At 37.6% G+C, this 18,895-nt stretch overlaps 1 long non-coding RNA gene across 1 annotated transcript; it reads left to right on the top strand.

Moving 5' to 3' along the window:
* Nucleotides 1-1,818: 1,818 nt before the first annotated feature.
* Nucleotides 1,819-8,202, top strand: LOC146444189 (uncharacterized). Its single transcript, XR_014853994.1, has 4 exons — nt 1,819-1,884; nt 5,277-5,456; nt 5,796-5,878; nt 8,058-8,202. It is a non-coding gene; the product is annotated as an uncharacterized LOC146444189 (long non-coding RNA).
* The last annotated feature ends 10,693 nt before the right edge of the window (nt 8,203-18,895 follow it).

Here is an 18,895-nt window from a genome sequence, read left to right as displayed (position 1 = left end):
TGGTGTAAAATCTTAGCTGGCTGGCTTCATGTAAATGAGGTTACAAACTGCTCCTGTGATCCTTCTCCCATCACAGCTGAAGATGATAGGCATATGGATGGTGCTAAAGACTTTAACTGAAGCAGCTGTTTGCAAAATGAGCACCTGTTGATGGCAAAAGGGTAGGTTCTCACCTTCATTATTTTGAAATGTAGAGAGACGAGGCTAAACATTTTCAGTGTGTAAAGAAAGCCAGAAATCTTTAAGTTCTATGTTTGCCTCAAACTTGCAAACAGTGCCACAGCTTTTTGACTTCATGCATAGACTCATGCTGGAATTAAAAGATTCAAAAGGTGGAATTAAAACATTCAAAAGCAGACTGAGACATTATTTTATCAGGTTTTATGCTTCTTTGTGTATTTGTATCACAAGCAATAATGTAGCATGAGGAAAGTCAAGTGCAAAAATATCACCAGACTCAAGATGTCTTTCAGCTTTTATTCACTCATAGTACACAGCCCAATTCATTTTTGCTGTCCTATCCCATTTTCCCGTGGGAAGCTGAACTTGTGTCTTTCTATCTGCGTTGCAAAGAGAGATTCCAGGTATCTTGTTTCCATCAGGTGACAATTCTCAACCCCTGAACTCTCCAGTGCAATTTAAAGTCCCACAGAGTCTAAATGGCCAAAGTGAACCCAAAGGAACACTAAAGTATGATGCTGTCTGCCATGCAGTTTTCTAGATGAAAACACATTGTGTTGCAGAGCATGATAAAGGGTGATTATGGAAGACAAATTTATCAAAAACTTTCTTCGCAAAGAAATACAAGACTAGAATTTGCCAGAAGACTGAAGGTCTCCTGCCTTTTGTAATCATAGGTAAAGGTGCAAGATTTAGTAAAAAAAAAAATAAGCACTTCTGAGCTTCTATTGAATTTTAAACTTAAAACACTGATGTAAATTTCAGCATTTACAGCAAAAGACAGCAAGAGAACTCTTTTCTCAGAGTTGGATAAAATAGCTCAGTAGATACCTAGGGTCTCAAACACAGATTTAAAGTTCAAGTGATATCAAATTATACTTGAATAACATCTTGGGGCACTGCAGGCTTTCTTGTCATAAGGAATAACAGATAAGGAAAGAAGAGACCTGAAGATCTGGATCTGCAGCCACTCCTGGCCTTGTTATGAACTATCTGATTGACCACTGGCAAAATGCTTAAATATTCTACAAAATGTGGATAATCTGTTTTACTTCCTAAGCACGAGGAAGAGATAGGTTCTGGCATCCCTTAGCCTTTAAAATATGCCATACTGAAAGAAAATTTTGTCTCACAGTGATTTATTTGCTCTGTACATGCATGTATGTGTAGAGAAAAATGCATACACAAGTGTGTTAAACTGACCTTGGAAATATCTTCAACTTTTTGGTTTTCAAATATCTTTAGGTTTTTAGAAAGAAACTCTTTTGTTGTTGTTTTGGGGGTTTTGTTTTTGTTTTTGTTGGAAGGCATTATTGCCCTTTTATAACAATAGAACTTGAACATGAATATCAATAGGCATATGTAACAATTGGTACTTAGGCTTTAAGGTACAGCCATGACTTTTTACATCCCTGGGTTATGTGTTTGTTGCTCAATGACCTGTGGTAGCCATAAGACTTGAGGCCAGAATAACCTGTCTAGACATACAGAACCTTTCTAATTGAATGTGCTCAAGTTACTGTGCCCAAAAACCTTATAGTTTTTGAAACCATTGCACATTTTTAATGACTACACATCAGAATACTTTCAGTTTTGTGTCTTAGCATTTCTAAAACAATAGCTGCTCCAATACCAGGGTTCATTTTCTGCTCTTCTGGTTTCAGTGCTAAGCCAGAGGGAAGACTGCCACCTAAGGACCCGAAGGTAAGTGCAGGTTACAGCTGGTATCTTGTGGTTCCAAGATTTTGCATCCTCCACTGCCTGTAGGCTTAATGGAGAGTCAGGGGTGGCCAGTTGCTTTTATGGTTGTTTGTATTTACAAACACAACTGTGGAGCTGCTTGAATTAAAAAAACTGAATGGGGAACAGTAATCAGCTTTTCATTTGGCTTTCTAACAATAAACAAGCTTGAAAGCATCTCAGCCTGCCTTTGAAAGGTTGTTGAGTGCAGCAGGCAGGAAAAGTCATCATGGGGAAAAAAATGAAAATCCTGAAGTATCAAAGTTTGCTTTGCTAAATTCATGGGAGTTAGGCAAGAAAATTTTAACAGAAGGGAAAAGTACACGAATTGGGAAAATATAACAATCTAATAGTTGGTTCATAGAGAAAATTGCTTCTTCTCCCATCACAAACCTGAGAATTACTTGGTGGAATGAAAAGATAAATACTTCCACGGTACATTTGAAAAATTGCATGTAAATTCCAAAGTTGTATTCAGTAGGAGTCTTTTTCAACGTATTGAGACATTGCAGGGGGTGTCAGTCCCATTAATACATGCCTCGGGTGGCTGAATGTTCAAGCATCCCTTGTCTCCCATTGCACCAGAGGAATGTGTTAATGAGTCCACAGAACATAATCCTGTCATATTTTAATGCTATGTTAATTTAAATGGCTGAGGAACAAATCCTGGGGCTAGGAAGATCCATAGCATGGAGCCAAATGAAGCCATGCATTTTGTCTTCATCCTCTGGTCACACAGACCTAGTTCTCGTGAGTGAGGAATTTCTAAAGACACCTTGAGGGAGGGGAGCTTCTGTGTAACTGCCTTAGTCTCAGCTCCACTGTCCTCAGGGATCAGTGATAATAAGACTGCTCTACTGAGGATTATTTGGAGGTGGATTGAGCATGAATTTTTGGCAACCCCGCTGCTTCACAGAAAAGTTGAAGGATTTTTTATATCTCCTCTTTGTTGTGTGTTCTTAGCTAACAATTCCAAGGGAAAAATGAGGAAAAAAGTCTTAAAAAGCCTTTGCTGCTCAGCAGTCCAAATAAAGCCTTTTAAGAAATGTTACAACACCTCTTTTCAAAATGTAGTTTATTTTAAATATCACAAGAATGAGAACACCCATTCCGGCTTCAGCCTTCCCACTGATCTAGGGCAGGCATGCCTCTTAACTGGGCCAAAAACATCCTGAGTTACCCTCTGCTTGCTCAAGAGTGATAAGGATTTGGCTGAATCCTTCTCTTGTAAGCAGAGATTGCCTACTCAGGACTAACCTGACATGGGGAACATTTGTGACATCAAATTCTTTCTTCCTTTTGGGTGTGTAGATAAAGATATTGGTGTTGCCAACCAGCCCTTGTCCTATTCAGAAGCTCTCAAAGGAATTGTAAACAAATTCAGTGAACCATGAGAACAAACTTCAGCTCCATTTTAAATACAGAGAGCTGGACATGGGAATTTCTGTACAGCACACAGGAATTATGAAAAAATGCTAAGGCAGAATAGGTGCAAATCATATGGATATGTCCTTAAGGATATGAAAATCAGCAGTTGCAGGATTCCCAGAGTCAACTGGAAATTTAGATAAAGGTTCAGCAGCCTGAGAAGGGATGGACACTAATATACTTCCTCTAAATACAATTAATGGTGAAGACCAAATTGCAAAACTGTTGTCACTTTGTCTCAGTTCTCATGTCACTTCTGCTTTCAGTAAATTAGAACAAGACCTTACAAACCACTTTCTGAAATAGACCTTGTACTTCATTCTACATGTTTCCTGTTAACTTTCTTTTTGACCAGGTGATCTAAGAAATAATTGCTGGACACAGCAAGCAGATGACCTGTACCCTCACAATACCTCTATCTCAGAGTCCTGTTCCACCTGTTATTTTCTATCAGCTTCTCCCACCAAAAAAAAAAAAAAAAAAAAAAAAGTGGATTTCTTCCTAAGAGCGTGCTTTCTACAACTAATTACTGAAAAATCAGATTGGATTAATAAGGAGAAAGAGTATGTGTGTTTGTGTGTTTGTTCAGAGTTCCAGCTGTAAGGAGGAAGGCCTGACTTACAAAAAGTTTCCAATGCGAACTGGTAATTTCCTAAATTTCTTTTTTTTCTTTCTATACTCCTTTTCCTGGTGATAAGCGCACCTCTTTTAAAAAGGTAATTTTTTTCTCTGTTTTCTCCTGTTTAACTGAAGAGAATCTTTCTTAGTCTAAACTTGCTACATTTACAGGCAAATTATAATTAACCAAGCTTTAAAAAAATCAATTAATGACCAAATAGTTGTAACCACAAGACAAGAAAGAAGTGTATTTGTAAGAGAAAAGGACATTGATTACAATTCAAAGATATCTTAAGCACTTTCAACCACTTCTTGACAAAACAAATGAGCTACAACCTTAGCCTCGATGTCTTTTTGCTTCAGTGTCCATTAAATTGGAATTTTATTGGCAGACTATAGCTTAGTTAAGAATTTATTCATGCTATGTCACGCTGTCCTTTTGGCAAGGAGAGAAATTTGGGGAAAGATTTTTAATTAAGTTTTTTTTTTCCTTTTGGCTTTAATAGACAAAGGTGACATTCCCCCTAAAATCTGAGTTCCTTTCTCTTACAATGACCTGAAAGAACACCTGAAAATATGGCTGCAGGGAAAATTACATTTACAAGTGTCAAAATTAATAATATCAAGTAATAAAACAGCTTCAAAGATTGCTATTTTCTTCACAATTAAACAATAGCCATAGATGCCATTACATGCCAGCATTATATCATATGAAAGTATAATCTCCAGTATCATTCCTTGTTTATATGTGTAGATTTTTATAAGCCAACCACACCCTCAGTATTGCATGATAACATCAAGCAGTATTAATCTTTGAAGCTAAATAAATATTCTGGGTGCAAGCCAAATTCGGTGTGGAAAAATGGAAAAAGAAAAATTAACTTCATAAATATTCCTTACTGTTGAAACTTTCCAATTTTGCTCTATTATGCAATTGAAAACTGCAGCACCTTGCCATTTAGAAGAGAGAAAGAAATTTAAGCTGTTTATGAGTCATTAAAATAAACTAGCTAAAGTGGCATAACCCTGAGGAAAAGTAATAGCTGTTGATTTTTTGACTATGTGCTGGGAAGTAAGCATGAGAAATTCATGACTCTTCAGTTCTGGGTCTATTTTCTATCCTCTCTGACATAGTTACGTAAGTATTTAGAATCACTCCTAAAAGTTAAAACAACTTAAGTTGTAAATTTAGAGGAAATGAGTTGAAATCCCCAAGGAATAATCCCATGTAAAACCAGAAATACATAATATTAAATATCTCCTTTCTGATGTAAACCATCCATTATTTGCTTTATCATCCTTGGCCACAGATAACTAGAAGAAACCAGTGAAGCTGTATCAAACAGCTTGTTCCTGAAAACAGACTGACTTCAGTTGTTTCCTTGCTTTTGGAGATGCAGTAATCACTGAAAAAAAGAGTGACATTGCTTACCTGAGCTTTCCTGATGTTCACTGACAGAGCACAGTAGATGCTGGAGCATATTTCAACAGTGAGTTTCCTTAGAACCTTTATCATAATCTTCACTTTATTCTGTTTTTTAAAGAAATAAATAGGTCCCTCCTATAAGGCTTTGATCATCACATCAGATGTAAACAGAATGTATAAGAAGGGATCTATTTGTGGGTTAGAAAAAAGTGCCTTTAGGTTTATTTTTAGAGCTGATGGCCATTAGTCACAATTCCCTAATTGCTCTTCAAGTGTTTAGAGATTTCAGGATATTAGTACTCAGTTCCTATTTTGAAAAAGTCATTGAGTGTCTGTATAAGCATGTTATTATAAAGCATCACAAAAAACCAATAAAAATTATGTTTTTCTTTTATCTTCCTAGGTATGTAAAAACCTATAACTGCAAGTGAACAGGACTTTTTAGCAACCCCTTGGAATCCTTATATTGCATGCAAGGCTGCAAAGGTAGGGTAACTTTTTTTTTATAATCTTCATTAATTTTACTAAGACTTTTCTTGCAAACACTATTGTAACTATTGAAAAATCACTCTTTTATTTTTTGTGCAATTTTGTACTTTCTAAATTTAGAAATTCACTTCTGCTTATTATTTTATATCCTCTTTACATATTAATGACAGGAATAACCTCACACAGTCTTAGGCATCTGTCATATACCTTCCATTTCCAAGCTTTTAATCCACTTTCCTGTCTAGATGAGAGAATGAAATGGATCCTTCAAAGGTGAGATTCACTTAAGATGTCTACACTAGAATGAGCTGAATCATTCTCAAACAGCTTCTGTTTCTTCCCCATGCCTATAAAGGTAGTCTGGATGAGCTCAGGATGATGATGACACTCTGATGATGATGATGAGAGCCTAAAGTTAGGGAAGATTAGTTCTGCCCTAATTACCAGTTAGCATCACAAATTGCAGTGGCAGAAAATTTGTTTTGATTGTTACAATGCATTGCAAAGTTTTCTCGATATTGATTCTGACAAATCCTTGAAGTCCAATATAAGTGTTCAATTTGTGATCTTCTGACAAAGATTAATGTTTTCACAGTCATTAATGATGGTCAGGTCTCTATTTAAAATTGAAGAATAGCTTAAGAATGTTCCACTTTTTCTCTTGAAACACTGCCTTGTATGTTATTATATACATATTTATTTGTATATATACATGCCCTTGTGGAAACACCTGAAACTCTTTCCATCATTGGTGATATCACTAAATCAGATTTTGATTTGTATAGCAGTTGAAGTTTTGCTTGGCTTGGTGTTTGGTTTTTAGGTGGTTTTTGGCTTTTTTTTCAGTCTTTGTCTGAGGGTTTTACTGTAAGTATTTCTATTTTAAAAACTCATAAACATGTGGTCAGACATAAACCACAGATTCAGAACAACCTGACAGTTACGTATTGGTCATTTATTTCAGTGGGATTTTTTAATGTAGTGTCAAACCACATAAAATAAATATGTGAGAAATAGGCCATTGTGGGGAAGAACTGCAGAGAAATGAAAGGGGAGAGAGGAAACAAATTACCTGAAAAAACCCTCTCCATCTATAATCCTTCAATTAACATTAGGTCTAAATCATTCTCTGTTGTATCTCTCTGTATCAGCAAGAAGATGCCCCCATCACATAGTGTGAAAATGTGTGTGATACAGTGTGAAAGTACTGACCAGGGAGAGCAAAATTATTGGAAATTTACAAAGTGTTCACTGACCCATGCATTTCAAACCCCCATCTCCTGAGGAAATGCATTGCTTATTAACAGCTTCTAGTACCAAACCCTAATAGTACCTGCAGTTTAAAAAGACATGCATATTTTTCCTTTTGTGATTTATGTGCTATTTTTTTAAAATGGGTTATTGCTATTAAGTGTTTTCAGCCTGGTAGGAATTTTAATTTTCCATTAAATAACTTGATGTAGAAAACATAACTGCAGATAATTCAAAGATGTTCTGCTTTTGAACACTAATATTTGAATTTGTTCTTCCACCTGTCAGATATTCTGTTCAGAACTGAAAATGTGAATAGGAATTCACTCAAAGAATCTTGGTTTGATTTATGATTTTGGTTGGTTTTTTCTCTATATTTTCCCCATCTTCATAACATGGTTGACAAGAAAGATTGGAATTTCCTAATTATCCTAATAGATTGATGTTGAATTAACATTATCAGCTGCTATTGCAATTTGTGCCTTTTGCTCAGGCTGGGTGTGATCAGATTAAGATGTGACAGCAGTGACAATACTGTGACACACTGATCTTTGTGTGAAAGCAGATGAAGCTGAGGTTGGGCAGTTTTCCTTCCTTCTAGAGCACATTTGTGCTTCTCAGTGGAACACTTAATTTTGAATTTTATTCCTCAAAAGGAGTCCAGAGTCCATGCATTTCCACAAATCCATGTTACCACATGGTCACTGGCAGCAGCAAACCTTGGCTTTCCGAGGCTCTAACACAGCAAAGCAGGAAGCAAGGTTACAGCCACTTTATAGCACCCACAACTCTGATGTTCCAGGCCACTGCCTACCAGATAACAGTTTTGTTTGAGAAGTCCCAGCAATTTTGCATCCTCTGCAGTCATATTTATCTTCTATAACTGCACATGAGCAAATTTAAACAACCTTTTTTTTTTTTTAAGTGATGAAATAATAGTATAAGCATGGAAAACAAATCTGCTTTGGTTTAATCATCTCAGTAAATCACAGTGGATCCAAGACCTACTGAATTTCAGGGAAGTCTTCCAGAAGTGCCTTTGAGAAATTCTAATGAAACTGCTCTGCATACTGCTTGCTGTTAAATATTCAACAATAATAAAATGTACTTTACCTTTATGAAAAGCTACATAAGTATTAACTAACTAAGCCTCATCACTCCTATATATAATGCAGATAAAGGTATAATTTAATTTTACTCTTCTTAGGCAAATTAGCCACAAAAATGAACAAGTGAAAAGTGAAGTAAAGAGTGAAAGATTTGGAAAAGGACCTTGGCTTCCTTGATTTTCTTGACTGATTCCAGTGAAATCACAATTTCCCTACAGCTGTACTATAGAGGGGGGAAAACTAAAAAGCTTCTTATGCACTGGTTTTAAAAAGTCATTATACAGAACGACATTTAAGCCAGTACTACCTCAGATACAACGTAAAATTTAGAGTTTTTTTTTAAAATCTCAATGCACAATTTTGTTGGCTGTATATTGCATACTTCACAATATAACAGCATATTTAGGCCCATGTTATACACATACTGATATCTGCCACTATAGGCTGTTCTACAGCGTGAAAAAGTGTGTGTTTTCTGAGAGAATACACACTGCTCTGAGCACTCAGCAACAGCTGATTCTTTGAAAGGAGATTTGAAGATTCTGATTCATTGAAACCAATGGCTTGATGGCTGGAAAGTGACATTTTCCCCAATGCTTGTGTTGAAGCAAGAGCCTGGGTGTACCCACTATTAAAGGTGGGTGGGTTTTTTTTTAATTTTTAAAGTTTGGCAAGATTTTATTTCCAAAATTGATGTCTGCTTGGTTTTGTTGTTTTGTCTTGTTTTCAAAACCAGGATTTCCTATGAGTACTGACATCCAACAGAGAGCTACGTTACATTATGAATACACCTAAATTACATATGAATAAAATACCTATTTAACTACCCTGTGTACCCTGGAGAGTGGGTGTGAATTGTGAGTACCTCAAAGACCTGCTGTATCTGTAATCAGCTTGAATTACTCAGAGAAGCATTCTCAAACCTTGATAAAGTCCAGTTACAAGGACAGAAGGGTCTCAGAAAGTGGGGGAGAATAGGAGTAAGGTGCTGAGCCCTTCCCTCAGCAACTATATTTCACAGGGGCTGTGTCACCACCACTGATTGTGAATCCTGCTTGTTCCAGTTTTATGATATAAAAAGAGAGCAAGAGTGTGTCAACAGGACAGATTTTACACACTGGAAATGAGAGAGCGAGAGCGCGACAGAGAGAGATCTTTCATCTTGTCAATGCCTCCTCATCAACATTCAGATCACATTGCCTTCATTTCAGGCCCAGCCACTATCCTCTGCCTTCATTCTTTTTTCTTGCTCTGATTCATCTCTCTTCACTGCTGAAAACAAAACTTTCTCCTCTGCTTTGACAGTTGTCTCTCTTCTTTCAGGAAATGCTGCACCTTCACTGTTGATCGCGTAAGGAAGAGTTTGTTGCCCCCTGTTAGAAGAAAGAATCCTGGCCTTTGAAAGAAATTGGCATTTTGAGATGAAGCAAGGCAAAACTACACATTGAAATGGAAGTTACGTTTTTTCCCAGGTCCACAAAACAAAGTTATTTGGGAGTGTTCTTTTAAATCTTAGTAATTGCTGATCCTTCATTTTTCATTGTCTGCAGCTTGCTTCCTGTGCTTTCACAGACCTTTTCTAACAATGCTAAAATTGCAGCATTTATTTTTGCTGTTTATTTCAAGCGAATATTTAACGTAAAAAATAAAGTCAGAAGAATGAAAATGTTGGACCTGGGAAATTTGCATTTCACACCATGGATAACAAAAGTTTGGCAGAATTGTTTACAGATTCACATCAGGAAAAGCTGTCACTTTTACTAAGCTGTGTGAGACCTCAAATTTGTTTATGCTGTAAAGTTGTCCTGTATTTCAGGAGGGCACAATATTTTCCTATCAAGGCTCTCATGTTCCTGTATAGACTTGAAGAAAAATTCAGAGAGCAACAGAACTCCCACACAGCCATAGTAAAACCTATTTCCTTTAACTCTTTTGCTGCCAATAACATGGAGATCATGCCATGCTGCCATCACCCACAAATCCATTTTTCAGTCACTCCAAATCTGAGGGGATGTTAGGAACGTTTCTGTCCTGTGGACAGTTTTTTTTAAGCTTCTTGAAGTACTAGAAGTTCTGCTAGTAAGGTTACAGGTTGCAGGCCATGAATAAATTGATTAAAATAACCCAAAACAAAATATGTAAAAGTGGGAGGGTTTGCACCATTTTGAACCGACTGGTATAATTAATATGGCTCAGTATCTTTATTAACAGTGCCTGACAGACAGAAGTGAAAGTGAGCCTGAATTTCCTGCTTTTCCAGGATCTCTCATCTTTGTTCCTATTTCATTCATAATGTCTGCTTACTTACACCTGTAACATGAGCATTGAATAAATTCAGGAATTCTTACCTGGTAGCAGTTTTTTACTCCCTTTTTAGGTGATGTAAACACCAATGGGAAGTAAAATTTTTGTATAGTAACCCAGGAAAGTGACATTCCTTGTCATTTGTTTCCAGATTCTGTGTTGCATTACCTGTGCATAATGTGCATTAACTCTTTCAACAATGCAAAACCTTCAAGTTCCATATACCATTAAAAAACCCAAAAAAACATGTCCATGGAGATTCAGCACAAAGACCCAGCTAGCCCACTGTGTCATCTCTAAGAGTGATTAGTGAAAGAAACCTAGGCAAGGGGTGAAAGAAACAAATGAAGCAGACTATCTGTCTCTGGTGTGTCCTTCTGCCTTGGCTGCACACAGTTTTCTGGCACTTTCTGGTTGGGAAGTTGTAGTCAGACTATTGTTTAATACAAAAGAGAGGCCTCTCCACCAAGAATGTACTTAATCTTTCATAACTGATTTATACTTTGGCCTTCAACATGTCCTGAGGCAACGAATGAATTATACAATTTACTTATTTGTTATGCATCTGTTTTGAACATGTCATTGCATAATTTCACTGGCTGTCTCCTCATTCTTGTGTACTGCAAACATTGGTCCTTGCACTGTAACTTTACAGATCTCACATATTGCTCTTTGTATCCTCCTCTGCAAACCAAATAGACCTGCTCTGTTTGGTCATCTTCCATTTCTCTGAGCAAACATGTTCTATTTGACTATTCCCTTGATAGTTACTTTGCTTAATTACTAATTAAAACCTTTTTTTTGAGACAGGGTGACCCAATAATGTGTCATATTCCAGAACAAAGTTCACTATGACTTTTTACAGTGGCATAGTATTTCTTTTCAGTTTTGTTTTCATTTCTTGTCCCAGTCATTCTTTATGTTTTGATTGTCTGTTGGAAATTCATTAACATTAAGCTGGCATTTTTGAGAAACTCTTATAGTGATATTGATAGTTTCCTTTATGAGTATTACTAGATTTTTGTGAAACTAAAAATACTTAAAACTATGGTAGCAATAATCATTTTAACACCCTTAGATGCTAAAACATCTGATACACACTAGAACAATATCTATAAATTGACTGTTTTTCAGCTTCTTGCTTCTCTATTGACTGGTTTTTTTCTGCTGATTCTCATCCTACTGAATCATCTGCTGTTACCAATGATGGCAAGCTTCATCTTCTAATGAGTTTGAAAATATTTTTTCTCTATGATATATGCTGTTAGTGGGTTGATTCTCTACATTTTTGTCAGGGCTGAGTTGCTATAGCTTTACATTTAATTTACTATATATAATTTCCAATTATTGGGCTGTGATTTTCATGTTGGGAAGAAGGGGTTTTTCGTCTCTAAAAGACCCTTTATTATTTGTCAGGATCAAGCTAGCCCTTTGTAAAGGATCTGATGGGTTCTTTCACCAAGCCTGTAACATGATGTCTTTGAACAGCATCCTTTGCACCAACTAATATTTTTACCATTTGGAGCATTTTTAAAAATTATTTTAAATAACTTCAATTATATTTAGGTTTTCCCCCTCTTTAAAGCAGTATTTCAGTAAGAGAAGGTGAGACTGTTTTGATACCTATTTGGAGGAATGTGGGGAGATTTGCTTCCGTAATTTCCATACTTCACAGTGATTATTGTACAGTGGTACTGAAATAATTGGCTCTTGAAATGGGTCTTTTGCACTGTTAAAAAGTAAAGAGCTGCTTCTCTTCCTGTGAGTTCTCTGCTTAATTGTTCCAAAGAGCAACTGTTTATTATGTCCTAAACTTTAATCACCATGTTCCACCATAATACTGACCTAATCCACATACAGCAGCTGAGGTTTTGTGTCACTATCTTCTTTTTCTTTCTTACCTTCATATCTTTCTAACCTCCTTTACAGTCTTTGTCTCCACCTCAGGTAGCTGGTCCATAGTACAGCTCTATTGATACATTCTTCTCACCCAGGTTTTGCCATCAAGACCTGTCATACATGCAGTAAAAATGTTGATTTTTCTCCTCCCTCTTTCCATTGTGTTGGTTGTCCTTGCCTTGCCCTCAAGTAGGTTATTCCCACATGTGTAGCTGAGGTCTATATGTAGAAGTCTATATCTCCTCATGGCATCCAAATAGCAAAATGAAGCTTCAAAACATATTGACTGCAGATGACTCTAATCACTTATATTAATAACTGGGAAAAACCTTTGCAGCTGCTAAATTGGATGCATTGGTAAGCACAAAATCAAGTTCCTTGTGTGTGTATAGCGAAGAGACAGAAAATCAACAACTCTGAATAATAAACATTTCTTAGGTTAATTAATTTTGACATGTATAGCTTTATATGTAATTGATTCACGAGCTCTGTGAGGTAGATAATTCACACTTCTTTGATTTTAGCAATCTCTTATTCTGCTTCATAACTTTCCAAAGGATATTTTTACCCAGGAACATTAAACCAGTTAAATTTTGGTCTGTTCCTGTCAAAGTGGTTTACATCTATATAGGCAATTTCTGGATTTGATTTTGTTTTTGTCAGTCACGCTCTTTGATATATGAAAGTTTAGTACTTAATGTACTTCAGGATGAAAGTAGCCATACTTCTTTGGGAACTTGCTCATGTGAAGCTGCATATGAGTGAGCACTTTACTGCTCCTGGCAGTCCCATCACTCCCCTGACCCACAGGACTCCACATTTTGGTTGGCCAGCCTGCATCAAGGCTGCAGAAGTAATTTCAGGGGTGAGGGAGTGAACGCTTCAACAGATGGCTCTGCAGTCAAAGGAACAACATTTGAATTATGCACCCATTAATCACACGATGGCCATGTGCACCTCCTTGATGCAAACAGTGATACCACATCTCAGAGTGAGAACGGGCAGGGGCTGACAGATGTCCAGGAGTGCATAGAAATGATAATTAATAAATGGTGTGTAATTTCCACATGGATGGATGGGATGGGGGTGCTGGGGAAGTTCCCTGACACCTGGCCCTGACACTGCCTGCCATGACTTGCCTAGAGGGGGGCAGGAGACCATGGAAATATCCCTTTCCTGATGAGAAAAACTTTCAGTGACAGAAGGATGCAGTGGCCAGAGTGGGCTGGGAAGGACGTGCTGGGCCATGTGCTGGGCAGGGGAGCAGCATGGCAGGGAGCAAGCAGCAGCCCATGGGAGTTTTTCACAAAGCAGCTGGATGATTCAACAAAGTTTTGCTTGTGGTCTTGATTTTGCCTTTAAGGTTTGGGGTTTGGGTTTTTTGGGGTTTTTTTCAGATCAATGTTTCTTAATTTCTAACATTTTCATCTTCGTGACTGGAATTTTCTCATGATGAAAAGTGAAAATCCCTGTACTGGCAGCTGTCAGAAGTTGGGAGGTGCATTACATGAGAATCACTTTGGTTGTCACCAGCCCTGCCTGTTTTCGTGTGCAGGAGTCCTGCCCTGGGCACTGCTGGGACACATCCCTGGCCGAGGGATTACTCTCATAACTTGGGTCAATCGTTCTTACACAACTTTTTTCCAAGCAATGTTTTTATTTAAAATCTCCAATTTATTATGTTTGATTAGACAACAGTAGTGCAAGACTGCTGTAATACCTACTGAAGCACTAAGAGCCTTTCTATAGACTTTATAGGAATTGGATGAGATTTATATTACTGAATAGTCTAAAACTAAACAGACCCTCAAAGGAAAATAATCCTTTATTGCTGCCTTCTGTTAGTTCTTTTGGAAAAAAAACCCAAAAACTCTGAACTGAAACAAACAAATTTTTTTAAATGCACGAATGCACCCCATCGTTTTATTTTTCTCATCTTGTGATAGAGTACTGTTTAATTAAATAGATGGGTTATATGTTCTAAGAAGCTTATGGATGGGTATTATCTTCATTTGAGATAGTCTAATGAGAGACTAGGGGAACAGCAAGTAACCATTTATTCTACAAAATTAAAAATGGGCAAGAGATGAGCATTTAATTACCTTGACATTATCCTTTGCTATATTAGGTTAAAGCAGTAAATTGCAGGACAACAAAGCTGATATATATATTTTTATACATTTATATATTTATATACATGTAGCTATGTAAATTCTGTTTTCTTTAAACTTTAACAATCAACTAAATGCACGTGTTAAAGCAGTAATGAGATATTTAGCTTTTATGTAGCATCACCTTTCATCCATGCTTTGCTCAGGCCATCTACAACTGATGAGTACCCGACAGAGAAGCTTGACCTACAACTGATGAGTAGCTGACACAGAAGCTTGACCTACAACTGATGAGTAGCTGACACAGAAGCTTGACCTACAACCAATGAGTAGCTGACAAAGAAGCTTGTCTTGGCAGTGATGCCCTGGCAGAGCTGGGTACCAACAGCCTGAGCTGTCTGACATGCTCAGCAAAAAGCTGTCAAATTAGTCACACAAAAATGGTACCAACAAGAAAAGCATGGTACAGCTGTAGCCTTTGGGACAGCACAGCTCAGCAATGAGCAGAGCATGGTCACACTTACAGAAAGGTGCACGTGGTGGTGGTGGCTTGATGCTGGCTGGATGTCACCCACTCACCAGAGCCTCTCCATCACTCTCCTCCACTGATCTTGGTGTCTGCAGAGTTCTTCCTCTCACATATTCTCACTCTGCTTTTCACTGGATATGATTACAACTGCACAGTAACTTTTTTTCCTCCTTCTTCTTCTCAAATATGTTATCACAGAGACATTCCCACCAATCCTGATGGGCTCAGCCTTGGCTAGCAGCAGGTTGGTCCATCCTGGAGCCAGCTAGCCTTGGCTCTGTTGGACATGGAGAAAGCTTCCAGAAGCTTCTCACAGAAGCCACCCCTGTTGCTCCTTCCCCTGCTACCAAAACCTGGCCATGCAAACCCAACAGTGGCTCAGGAAAAGAAAAACAGAATTGCAGTTAAGACTATAAACCAGACCTTTTGTGATTAAATCTCTTCGTTATGAGATGAGCATTATTCCCTGACGAGGTATGTACTCTTTAGAGTTAGGTTCCACTGTAAAGGAAATTGCTTTCAAAATTTTCACATGACATGGAATTAGGGATTATTCTTTTTAAAATATCTTCTTGGTCAAACACTCTCGCCTGGACTTATTAAAAGGATGTAAAATGTAAAGTATAATATATAAAGCATTCAACAAATAAGATGTAATTATATACAACTTAAAATAAATAATCATTAAAAATATAAAATATACACAAGAACTAAAGAACTAGGAAGTTAATCACATAGCAGATTTCAGGTTTTATGTTGCTCTCTCTGGAGCATTCAAGACTACTTAGTCTGTCAGAAGTGGACAAAAAGGGAAACTGTTTTTAATAAGATCAATGTAACTGTGTTTTAAAAAGGGGAAAAGAAAAAAGATAAAATGCTGACCTTTCTATTTTGTGAAACTGTTTATTAATCAGATTGAGAACGTAGTTTACAGGATTAAAAGGTTCAGATGTAGATTTTTAAATGAGCAGAGGTTCTGTTTGGTGTTTTTAGTGAGGGAGTGAATGCGTATTTTGGAAATTCTGATTTAATTACTTTTTTAATCTAAAAATCTATGCTTGTTTTCCATGCTGTCAGATTCATATCATGTCATAGTTGTTTGTATATGCACACTCAGCAAGAGAATGTGCAAGTGCTGGTGTTCTGTGTTACTCCTTCTCCCATTGCGTTTGTTAAAAAGCGGAAAATAATACATGAATGGAAACAATATTTACCACTTAAAATCCAGAGGTAGGTAGCAAGAAATCAAGACCTGTCAGTCTTTGGACCCTCTGGACAGATTTGGCAGCAGGGTTAGCATGAGGCCATGAAATTTTGTAGAGCTCCTTGCTGCTAGTGGATGGTGTCAGCTCTTGGGCAGTACCCATTCAAGCACATTGGATTTACTAAACAAGAGCATTCTGCATGATGTGAGCATTCTTCAGAGCCATACACTCTGTCAGCCCTTTCATTTTAAATACGTATTACTTTTACAAAAGGAAGCTTACTTGGACTGCACTGTTTCGCTTTCCTAACACACATTATATGTGATGATCCTTTTAAAGACAGTGAAGTATGGATGAGGATGTGGCTTGTGCCTCTTCCTTATCTCAAGGGACACAAGGCCTGAAGATCACAAACATGGTTCAGGTACAAGATACACTACTCATTCATATTAAACAATTCAGCATGCACTGAATGCCATGGAGTTAAAACAATGTTTACAAAACAGACAAGATGATGCTTTTCTCTTTGGTGAAGTATCTTGAAAACACTCAAGTCATGAAGAAGACAAAGGAGATCTCCTCTTATATTATACAAACCATACTTATTAATGGGAGGATGAAACCAATTAGAGATTAGGCATATGGCTGAGAAAAAAATTCAATTCAACATCTCATACTTGTGTCCATACAACTGCATTGTTATTCATAGGAATTCAGTAACTGAGAAATGAACTGAATCTAGTTTCTTTAACCCTGGGATAAATTTAACTCAAGAACACAGGTGGTTTGTATTCTGCACGAGTGAATGGTCTACAGCTTTTCTGTGTTATTAGTCTGGTTTCAGCCTTTTTAGCAATTCCATTGTATTTTGTTCACACCTTTTGGTTTCCACCCTTTTTCATTTTCCATTTCTTCTGCCAGACACTTAATCAGCCTCTCTGGGAACTTATATAGCTCCCATGACCACTGTGTAAGAACACCTAAAAACATTAATGCCTTTTTATCTTCACTGCACCCTTATGAGTAAGAACAGTGTTAATGCACATTATACAGAGAAGGAACAAAAGGACGGAGACATTAAATGACTTGGCTATCAGTGGAAGAAAGATCTGTAAACCATCAGGAGCTGAAGGCAAATGGTTGGGGTTAGCCCCAGGTGCCTCCTTCCTACGCTCTGCCCTTTGCAGAGTATGAACAGCCTCAAGCATCTGTTGCTGTGTCAAGGCATGAAGAAGACTCCTGGGAGTCCCACAATGGAGGTGCCTTTGCTGGGAGTCTGTTGTCACACCTCCATGGTGAGAAAGCAGCTCTCCCAAAGGATAGTGGTGAGAATCAAAGTTGGGAACCCCTCTGTCTTTCCCTCTCTCTCACTCTGTCAAACAGCTAGGATGCCTGGGCTTCTAAATCAAGCACCCAAACCTGCTCTCTAAAGTACATGGTATGAGTCATTTAGCTAACTTAAAAGACCCTCTACTGATCCACAAAGAGAATCCCATAAAGTTTTTCATGTCTCTTTTACCTGCCCACGCATATGGATCACTCATCATAGTAGTATCTTATAGCCTGGTTTAACCAGTCACATTAATTTTTGTGGTTTTAACATTGGATTTTGACTACTGGTTGCTGCACTCATTTCTAGTTTCATCTATTTTTTTATCTGACGTGAAGAATGCCATTCTGTTACAAGGCGAGGTGGGGTGGGGTGTGAGCAAGTTCCCCAAATTCTGCAACAGCTCCCACCCCTCCTGCAACCCACTGACTCTGCATGGCACATTATCTGCCTATCGATAATCCTTTATCATATTCCGTAATAAAATCACATTCTCCCACGTGCTGCTTTTTCTTTCCTCACTTCTCTTGTAAGATATTGGGGGTTTAATAACTGCAGCAGTTTGGATTCCTCTCTGTGGTCCTACAAGAAGCCAGGATGGGTTAAGAGGTAAGTGAACACTGCCTAGTCTTTTTGTCCCGGTTCTGGAGAACGCTATTGAAAAGGATACAAACAGATACGTAACTGTACTCGTTTATCTCACTTTGCTATTTCATGCCACTCCATGCTCCCACCCCATACAATGGGTTGTAAGAGTTCAAAATGCCTCTGATCCAACCCTGGACCTATGCACAGGCAACTCTGTGTATCTCTTCCCTGCGAGTATGCACCTGCAGGATAAACAAAATTGAAGATGTGCCTACTCCCCTGCACCTTTGTGCAGGAATGGAAACAAATTTATAGAGGGGAGTGTCAGAATTTGAGTTATGTTTTACAGAACATTTGTTTAGTATAATAAACATCTGCAAATGACTATTTATTTCATGAAGTAATTAACATTCCTAATTAGATGCACCTTGCAGCTGCTGTTAATCTTAATTGGCAATAATGCAGTTACATTTTGATACATATCTTCAGAAGAGTTACAGAAGAGAAGAGAAAAAAATAAAGACAAAAATCTGAAGTGAAGGAAATAAAACTGTTCCCACACAGTTCAGAGAGTTCGCACAAAGAAGATCCCATGGCAACAGCGAGGCCCACAGTTTGCCTTATAAAAATCCAAGAATAGATAATGTATCATCTCTCCTAAAACACTTCGCTTGGGAAAGCAGAGGGG

The sequence above is a fragment of the Lichenostomus cassidix genome, chromosome 1 (genome assembly GCF_008360975.1).
Source record: "Lichenostomus cassidix isolate B80296 chromosome 1, HeHo_3.0, whole genome shotgun sequence".
Taxonomy (NCBI): Eukaryota; Metazoa; Chordata; class Aves; order Passeriformes; family Meliphagidae; genus Lichenostomus; species Lichenostomus cassidix.
This window is presented reverse-complemented; position numbering and strand designations above follow the sequence as displayed.